Source organism: Eschrichtius robustus, chromosome 6, assembly GCF_028021215.1.
Source record: "Eschrichtius robustus isolate mEscRob2 chromosome 6, mEscRob2.pri, whole genome shotgun sequence".
Taxonomy (NCBI): domain Eukaryota; kingdom Metazoa; phylum Chordata; class Mammalia; order Artiodactyla; family Eschrichtiidae; genus Eschrichtius; species Eschrichtius robustus.
This window is the reverse complement of record NC_090829.1, coordinates 5798476-5809232: the sequence shown is the minus strand read 5'-3', so window position 1 is coordinate 5809232 and position 10757 is coordinate 5798476.

The following is a 10757-nucleotide window of genomic DNA, read 5'->3' as shown; positions in this document are numbered from 1 at the left end:
AGCAGAGCGCTCGTGGCCAGAGGCTACTAGATGTAGGGCCCACTGCCATTGCAGCGTCTACCAGGGGATTCATGCCACAGTTCACTGAGTTTTCCTCTCACGTGTCACTCTCTTCCTCACTTTTTGTTTTTAATTAATTTATTTATTTATTTATTTTTGGCTGTGTTGGGTCTTCGTTTCTGTGCGAGGCCTTTCTCTAGTTGCGGCGAGTGGGGGCCACTCCTCATCGCGGTGCGCAGGCCTCTCACTATCGCGGCCTCTCGTTGCGGAGCACAGGCTCCAGAAGCGCAGGCTCAGTAGTTGTGGCTCACGGGCCCAGTTGCTCCGCGGCATGTGGGACCTTCCCAGACCAGGGTTCGAACCCGTGTTCCCTGCATTGGCAGGCAGATTCTCAACCACTGCGCCACCAGGGAAGCCCCTCACTTACTTTTACTTCTGTTTCAGCCTGTGTATTTTTCCGTCTCACTATTTTTGTATATATGGATATAATATACATTTATACTCTTTATTGGTAGTGTTTATTTACTGAAAATATGAATATGTTATCTTTTTAAATTTTAAGAGTGAATTTGCTGAGTGTTTACTTTTCCTTTGTCTTTGAATACTTAAGATCCAATAGGGACCCAAAGCAGTTCATACAGGGAAGTGCCAAGATACAGAGACCTTTGAATGTCCAGAGATGCAGCATTAGTGGGCTAACATTTCGGTAGAGTAACCCACAGACCCCCAGGGAACTACTGCATCGTCCTCAAACCCTTTTCCTCCAACTTGCACCAGATGAAACTTTTTCTGGAACTTTCTCCACCAGGTGACTAATAACAATATTCAGATATTAATAATAACCACAAAAACCAAGGACTTCCTGTGAGATCCATCCAGCATGACTGCTGATTGGGTATTTCCAAAGCTCTCGTAGCAATTACTTAAGACATGAACATCCAAAGCGATCAGCTTTAGATCCACCAGACTTCAGAAATTTTGAGGCAATGACTTTAATGGATTCCCCCAAGTTGGATGGAGAAATTAAGAGATTGTAACAGAGAGGTAACTCAGAAGAGAGAGGTAAGGTCAGCTATACTAATCTTCCAGAAAGTGAAAGAAAAGGGTACAAATAAACATGAAGTCTATGAACAGGATAGCTATTGCTTTCTTTGAACGATAAAGAAGACGGAAAAGAATGGACTTCATCAAGAGAAAGAAATACAGTAACCGTGCATTTTCAGAGAAAATGTTGTCCGATGGAATGCGAGGGTAGAAATCGAATGCTGTCTTGCCTAAATGGGATGGGCAGCCTCTCTGCAACTAAAATGGAGATAGCTCCTAAAATATGCCACAAATTCCTAATTCATTTCAACTCCCTCTAGGCTTCATCTGGAAGCAAATCATGAACAGCAAATACTAAATGTATCGAAGGCTGTGCCAGGGACTGTCAAGCTCTTGCGTGTCCATGAGCTATAAAATATTTTGCGAAAATCATTCTTTAGAGAAATCTTTTTGAATAATGGTTCCTTTACAAGTGATTCGAGACAAGTGTTTCGTGAGTCTCAGCTCTAATAGTCCCTCATCTAAATTCAGGCCAGAGAATGACTAAGGATTCCTCTCTGTTCTTGACCACATAAACCAGACACCTTGAACAAACACTTAAGTCTTCTTATTATTATGACTCCTAAACTCAGAATATCAAAGGTTACAGAATCTAAATAGCATGGGTTTTAGAGGCTCCCTCTTTTACCAGACTGACAGGGAAAACCTCTTTTATTTTCCAGATTTTTTAAAATTGAAGTATAGTTGACTTACAACATTGTGTTGGTTTCTGCTGTACAGCGAAGCAATTCAGTTATACATATATATATATATATATTCTTTTTTATATTCTTTTCCATTATGGCTTATCATAGGATACTGAATATAGTTCCCTGTGCTATACAGTAGGACCTTGTGGTTTATCCGTGAAAATTTCTTACAAGTAGATCTCCAGCCCAAAGGTCAAGATGAATCAAATAATTGATGTCCCCAGCAATGGCATTTGACCCAGAAAAAACAAAAAAAAACAAAAAAAACTTTTGCAATAAAATGAGAGCTGAAAGGGCTAAATGGGGATGGAATGACTAGCGACTTTCATCACTCCTCAAACTGATGAAAATTGCCTCTATCAATAAAATAGTCACCTCACTTTCTCGGCTTTCTGTCATCTCCACCAGGGGAAAGACTCATGTGTACCATCTACCCTAAACTCTCTGATCCTTCTCTTTGATGAAAAGGGACTCATTTCAGGACATTGGATCAAAAACTGAAGCTCTCCCATCATCTCATGTCATGCACCATTAGCATCATTCATTCTGAGAAGACACTGCCCTACTTTTCATGGAGGTCCACAGCTCCTCCTGTAAGAGCCATGCTCGTGTGTCTGTCTGTATTCTGTTACCTGGGCAACGCTTAGTGGTGCCTGACAGGTGGAGAGCACCATGGAACTGAGAGAAGTGATCTGTCACCTGGAGGGAATTTAGGGACCAGAGAATTTAAATACATCTCTTTTAAGTGAGGAAACTGAGGCTTGGAGAAATTAAGAATTTTGTTCAAGGTCACTCAAGACAAATGAGCCTCTAATTCTGGATATTCACCAAAACTCTGATCATTTTAATTTTCATACAATGGGTAGATCATTCATTTAATTTGTATCTCCTTTTCCAAACTGTCATTACCTTTAAGCCTCTCTAGATTTGCTGTGTGACTCTGAACAGGTTATTTAACCTCTTTGAAGATATCTTCTTATAAATAAAAATGTGCATTATAATATACATAACTAATATAACTCATTCTTCTTAAGATTGCTGGGACAATTAAAGAAGACAACACTTTTAGAAAACATGGTCTGTTACAAATATTATACAGTAAGTATTTGATAAATGTTAGTTCCCTACCATTACTCTTTGGGTGAGGATGATAAAATACATTGAAATAATGAATAAGTAGGTTAAGGTGTGTTTGAACACAGGATAAGAGGGAAAGTGGAACAGTAACTTGATTTAACTTCACACCCTGGATAATTAGGTCTACCTGCTGGAAAATTTGTTATGCAGTTCTAATTGCATTCAGACTTGGTGAATCATGACTTCACTAAAACATTCATGCCTCACCTGCGTTTCCTACTCATAGCTTTGCTGTTTTGCTTGATCTTCATGGTTAGTAACTGATCACTATTCCTCCTGATCTTTAGTTCTATATTTCAAGATCATCCTAGGAGAAGAATACCATATTCCATTGAAAATTTTTATTTAGGAACCCTCATGTATTGCAATTTTCTGGTGGTGTAAATAGATGGATAATGAAAATAACCTGACATATGAAGGACCTGGATAGGTAATGAAAAAGCCATTAACTCAAAGTTTTATGCGTAAAGTGTTTAGTTTGATCAGGGCTTTCATTAAATTATATTCAAAATTAAGCTCTCCCCGAGATTCTCAAGCATTCCATCAGAGCAGTGTAGAGAGAAAAGCCTGAAAAGAGATGGTCCCTGAAAATCTCTCCAATAGAAGGGAAAAGCACCTTCTCTTAGGAAGACACTTAGATGTTACTACATGTCACCATTTGGAAAAGCATTTCCAGAGAGGCCTCGTAGACTGTCCTGTAGACTGTACTGAAAGTAGACTGTCCATCTAGAGCAGGAATTTAAAAAAGCATCTGCAAACATCTCAGACGCTCTACAGCACAGTTTAATGTGCAAGCACCAAGTGCTTGGAAAGTGCATCTCTCTCCCTTCACTCTGAACCAGCAATTTCTCCAGCCTTGTTTCCCCAGAACAGGCTCCATCCCTGGCCTTTCTGAGCGAAGGTACCAGCTAAAAGATGCTCTTCGCAAAAGCAAATAAATAAAATAAAATAGCAGCCCTGGAAAAAGCCAACTGATCTTTTCCCTTACGAACCTGGGGATATTTTTGTGAATCAGGAAACATTCAAAAGCTCACAATATCGCTGGGGAAAGTTAAGCCTTTCCTAAAATATCTTGATCGACACCCACTTCCTCTGACAAAACTAAAAATACAGCATGTAGGCAAGTCTTCCAGAAAGAAAGTTGTGGCAGTGATTTTTTCTTTTTTTTTTTTCTTCCTTTTCCATCAGACCTCAGAGACAGCAGTGCCTCTTTATCAGCGTTGCCAGACTAATTCTGTGGCGGCCGGGTCCTCTCAGGCACAGGCTTATCAGTCTCCTGTAAGAAGTTTGTCATTTCGTGCGCTATGGGTATTAGGACGGAGTTACAGGGAGCAAATTCTGCCCAGAATAAAACTTTCAAAATCAGCCTACAGAGAGGAAGAATGTCATTATGGCTTCAAAATCCAAATATTTAAAAGGAAAACTATAATCCGCCATTGGATGCGTATTCTTAAAAATGGAAATATTTCTTCCTAGCTAACTCTCAGTGTGGGCTACTTACTTACCTAAAGATCTATCTTTGGGTGTCACACTTCAAACATACCAGCATAATCACATTAACCATTTTGTTGGCGCCAGGAGTTTCTAAGGTGATGGCACCTCTATTCTACGTGGCTTCAATACGGTTATTTAATATGTAGATTTCAGATTAATGGAAGCTATAAAAAAATTTCAAACAGCCCCTCGGCATGTGGGATCTAAGTTCCCCGACCAGGGATCGAACCCATGCTCCTTGTATTGGAAAGGCATGGTCTTAACCACTGGACTGCCAGGGAAGTCCCTCAAATAGTCCATTATTAAGTACTATGTGAACGTACACGCACACACACACACGACTTCATTTCACCTTTATAAAATCCTTCTACAGCATGGATACCTTTATTATTCGAACGAAGGGGGTCACAGAGGTTCCTAATCTGTGACCTCAACAACACAAGCATAAATGGTAGATGTGGGACTCAAATGCAGCTCTTTCTGACTCTCCTTTCCCAGGATTCCTCATGAAGAACTTTACAAGCTGCTCCAAATGCTAAGTGTGGCCCTGGTGACCGTACCAGGTTGTCCTGGGCACCCTGTGCAATGGTCTGGCCAGAGATATTTATGAAAGTCTCAGTCCAAGAGAGCCAAGCACAGCTTGAAAGTACATTACTTCTCCCGGGAAGTCAGTTTTTTTTTAATCTTCATTGTTTCCTTTGGCATATTTCAGATTTTAAATATATACAATTCAGAGGAAATGGGATATAGCGCCTCCAGCAAGAATTATTCAAAAGGCTTTAATCAGAAATTTTGCTCGCATTCCCAGCGCCCCGAAACCACATAACCTGTCTACCTCAGTACATTATCTCTGAATCAATCTATGCTGGGCCATCAGGGAGGAAAAACAACTCTCAAATACCTCCCATTGTGCAAAAACTATGATCTGGAACAGTACAGCCTCAGCCATGACAGAATAATAAGGCTGTTTATACTTTTCTGTTTGATGATTCGTAAAACCAAGTCGCATTCAAGTCTTTTATTTTTTTTTTAAGCATTAAGCTTTGCCATGTCTGTGGACATATGCTAATGAATGAAATGAAATGATTTTTTTTTTTTTTCTGTATAAATGAACATTATCTTTTAAACCAGAAACAAACTCCCAAGCTAAACCTCCAAATATATTTTCCTGGGTCCCATGTGAAGTAGCCCATTATGTTATTTCAGGACTTAACACTACCAAAATAAAAGAGAAAGAAAATGTTACATTTATTTAAATCTGATGATAAAACATAGTGGATTGAACACATGTGTTTATCTTCATTCTCGCCTGAAACCACACTTAAATGACAGCTAGGAAAAAGAAAAGCATAAATCATAAGGGCAAAGCAATGAGCAGAAACAACACCATATAAATGATGTGAACTCATTTTTGGAAGATAAAGAGAGCATGGAGAAAAAATACATGATCAAGCGAAGCGGTGGAAGCTGAAAGTAAGTATCCACAGGAGATACTGATGAGAGATCAGCCTGCTGAACTTCCAGAACCTTCAAAAGCCTCGGGAGTTGGAGCCATGAGGTTCCTCCAAAGATGAGGGTACAAGCAGAGGACATTTCCTCCTCTAACTTTTGCAGAAGAAAGGAGAGTTCAAAGACTAAGTGGGGACGTGAGGCACAGAGAGGGAGAGAGGGAGAAGCGAAAATGAAAACACAAGTATGTAGTGATGGGAATACCGCCCCACCCAAGGGCTCTGCTCCTGCTGGGCATCCGGACACCAGTGTCCAAGACCCCACCTACCCCACACCCCTGCCCTGGAGTACATTAGAAGCTCCTTCTCAGGAGAAGTAGGAAGATCCCAGAAAACTGCTATTCAGAGGCTGCCATTTTGAAATCTGCCAAGAAAAAGCCAGCTTTCCACCCAGTCACCTCAGTGAAGGTCACCAGCCCATCAGCTCTGCTATCACCTTTCTAACACCTCATTCTTAAATATGAATGAGCAGAAAGATCACCACATATTTGAGGAGAGCCTCCATCATGAAATGCAGAGACCAAGATACTGAGGAGAAAATTCAAATAAAGAGAGACAAGACTAGCGGCAGAAGGCATATCTTTAAAAAAAAGAAAAAAGAATAGTTAATAACCTCAGAGAAGTAGGTGTTAATGTTGCATCATACAAGAAAAAGAAGGAGGCCTTGAAAAGAGGCAATCAGATAAGAAGAACACTAGGAAATTAAGGTTATGATAGGTGTGATCACGTATTCAATAGAAGCATTAGAAAGTAAAGTTAGGAATATCTTCCAAAGAATATAAATAAAAAAAGACAATTAGGGCTTCCCTGGTGGCGCAGTGGTTGAGAATCTGCCTGCCAATGCAGGGGACACAGGTTCGAGCCCTGGTCTGGGAAGATCCCACGTGCCGCGGAGCAACTAGGCCCGTGAGCCACAACTACTGAGCCTGCGCGTCTGGAGCCTGTGGTCCGCAACGAGAGAGGCCGCGATGGTGAGAGGCCCGCGCACCGCGATGAAGAGTGGCCCCCGCTCGCCGCAACTAGAGAAAGCCCTCACACAGAAACGAAGACCCAACACAGCCAAAAATAAATAAATTAAAAAAAAAAAAGACAATTAGATGGAAAGTAAGAGAGAAATGGTAACAAAATTAGAGAATCAATCTATATAATTTGCTATCTGCCTAACAGGAGATCCAGAAATAAAATTAAGGATAACAAATTTTAAAAAATATATATACATATATACACATGTGTGTATATATGTATACATATTTTATATACATATATATACACATATAAATACACACACACACACACATATATATATATCCTACATAGAAGAACATATATCAAGAGAGAGAGGACACAAGTTAAATTTAAAAAAGGGGGAAACAGGATCTTCACTAAAAACACATCACATAGTATAAGGATAGAATAGAAACATTTTTAAGACAGCAAAGAATAACCTCTTCTCCACTCTTGTTCACTGCAGGAGGTGCTTTATTCTAAGGAGGCCATACTCATGCTAGAGAAAGCATGGAATCCAGGAAATAGGAATCGGGATCCAACACCTGCTGGAAGTCTGGAAATTTCCAAGGTGATGACCTATGTTGTGAAAAAACAGCCACACAGAAGGCTTAAGGGCTGCTGGCCTAGATTAAGGCAGGAAGTCAGAGGGTGTCAGGAAGGAGGAATTAAAGAAGAAGGATCAGATAGAGAATCTGACAGACTGGGCCACGTGCTCTCGAAAAGGTGTGGGAAAAAGTATGGCATCCCTAAAGCCTGAAGCAAGTGAAAAAAAATTGAAATCATGTTTAACTCCAGGAAAAACAAAAAGAAATTAAACAATAAAGCAAAAAGTAATTATAGTCCCTTATTTGGCTTCACCACGAACAGTAGGTCCACAGGCATAACAAAGAAAACACAAAATACTGAATTAATTAAATCCTTACTTAATACAATCATCATTGGAGGGTGGGGGGAGAGTGCCACAGACACTACAGTTGAAAAATTCAAGACGCACTGTCTAAAATTATAAATCAACAAACTTCCTGTTACTGGTTTAAAAGCAAAACAAAAACCGGAAGAGACTACGTAGGAGAATTGAAAGTGGTATGTTCTGATTAGCAGAACTTGGGAATGGGGAGAGCTGGGACAGAATGTGTGTCTAGTGGTTGCTCTAAACATTAAAGCTCTGTGAAACTTTCAAAGGATGGGCACAGTTTCATTTGTTAAACATATAAATTAATAATTTTTCCAAAGTTAATAGATGCTTTTTTACCTGCATTACTGCAAAGAAATCTCCCTGAAGCATAAAGGTAGGGATCACTGATTTACAAGGTCAGAAAACAGCCTTATTTGCCTGTCTTTTAGAAAATTCTGGATTTGCTTGCATATGTTAAAAATAAGTAAATAATGCAAAACGAGAAATTCAATTAAATACTACACAAAGATCCAAAAGGCTTAAAAGTATTTAGCAGGATTATTGCATTTTTATTACCTTTATCACATCTCCTGTAACAGATTTTGGACATAATGAATATTCTATGACCTTCATGTATATGACTTCTTGGCTTCTTTTAATTTGTCAGTGTTGTCAGAATACAGCAAGAGGATGGGTTCAAGGGACTCAAAGCTCTTCAAAGGGAAATTGAAGGTATAGTCAGACCTTAAAATGAAACATTTTGAAGCTGTTACTAGGCTGAGACAGATGTATACGAAAAGATCTCCAGTAAATATTAAGTAAAAAGGATCAAGATGTAGAGAACGGCATGTATTCAGTGATTCCCTTTTTACACACACACATATTTACGCTTGTGGACACACAGACTAATTTTGGGAAAACAATGCTTATTATCTGCTAACAGTGTTGGCCTATCAGGAAGAAATCTTAGGAGGAAAATTCGTACTTTTATTCAAAACTCTTTAATACTCTGATTTTTTTAACCTTATGCATATATACTTTATTTTCATAAAGATAAATAAAATGCCAATCCATATCATGCCACCATTAAAATAGATGGCTTTGAAGAAGAACGGAATGACCTATCAAGTTATACAAAGGGGAAAAGGAATTATGATCATATTTATGTAAAACTAACACAGAGTTATCTGTTGGTTATAAGATTGGGAGTGAGATTTGGAGTGATTGCTGTGTCTTCTTTACAGTTTTTTTTGAAGTTTACAATTTTTCTACAGTTATCTTTCTATTACTTTTAAAATGAAAAAATATCACCAAAAGAGAAAAAAGAAGAAAGAGGAGAAAATGGCATTCCTTTACCAATTCTCTAGGGCACAGAAGACATTCAGCCAGAGTGTAGCTTTTCTGGAACAGGATTGTAAGCATCTGGGCATTACATTTGCAGATGGACTTCGTACAAAGCATATGGTAGATTTTCTCAAAGAAAATTGCTGCTGCAGAAGCACCAGTTGCTATTTAAACCTTGGCAGACTACTTCCTTCTTATGCTTGACTTTTCTCTCTCCAATATGTGATTTCGACATCTGCTTAGCTATTTCTTAAGGAGTTCCCCCCACTATTGAAATTATTATTTTTTTCTTTCAAAGGATTGTAAATTGTAGAATGGGAAATTGTGATAGCTTGGATGGGTGGGGGTGAGAGGGATAACGTTTTCACTTGTCCTTTAGGCCTATTTATTTTTTTCTTTCTGTTCCCTAAGTTGCGACATCTTAAAACAAGGGCTAAGGAAACAGAACAGGACAGAATGGGAACAGAACAGAACATTATAAGCCACTATGAAGATACTCACAGAACCAGCGGCACTCGAGCCAAGCAAGCATAGTACCATTTCAGAAAGGCAAGCAACTTCATTCTCCATTTACCAGAGGTGATAGCTCTAAAAATCACAAGTACTTTTCCTGGAAAGTCAATGCCTTTATAAAGGTCAACACAGAATTTATCAGCTTTATTGCATGTTTCCTGTCCTTTTCTTAGGTATGTAAAAGGAGCAGAATAGAAGGTTTTTTGTGTTTTCATTTTTAATGTCTTTTCTATAATATGACGAGGTAGGACAATTACTTTGCTTCCGACTCAGTACATTATTTTAATCGCATGTAGGTCCATTTTTAACAACAAACATTCCTTCAGTGGCTCAAATTTAGAACGGCATAGGTGTGCAGCGGCCGTGAGATAGACAGGAGAGAATGACAAACATTTACCCAAGAGAAATAGTGGCAGATGTGGGACGTGTTGCAGAAGTGTCTGCACGACAGGTGACCGGCCTCTGAAATTTAGGGGTTTTGGCTGAAAGTTTTAAGAGACACTACTTTTCCCAAGGAAGAAATCAGCCTCCTTCAATTTCCCATCCTGCTCTGGGGACAAAAATCTGGAACTCTGCTAAGGCTTATGGTGTCTCCAGGGGATATTTTACAAAACATTAGCGACACTAATGGTTTTCATTATTTAATGATTTCTAACAGCCTGCATCTGAATGAAAACTAGAGCAAAGTTTACAAAGTTGTAAGTATTAACAACTCACACTCTATATAATGGGCCTGACCTCAATCATTTGCATATTCCCTTTGGCCTTTTCTGCGAAAGACATTTGATAATTAAAAGACAGGGACTCAAAAATTTAAGCTTCCCTCATAAGGTGTATTGTTTTGAACAATCCGCTACTCTGGGCCTTAACTTTCCGTACCTGCAAAATAAGTGATGGGTCAGATAAATTTTGATGTCCCACCTCCTGACCTTAGTATTCAATTGCAAAGGCTTTTTTTTTTTTTTTTTTTTTTTTGCTCTGTAGAGCATTTTGCACCCTCTATTAAAGGAAGAGCATAGGGGTTTATAAAGTTACCACAACAACTCTCTGCCTCTAGGTAAGTAA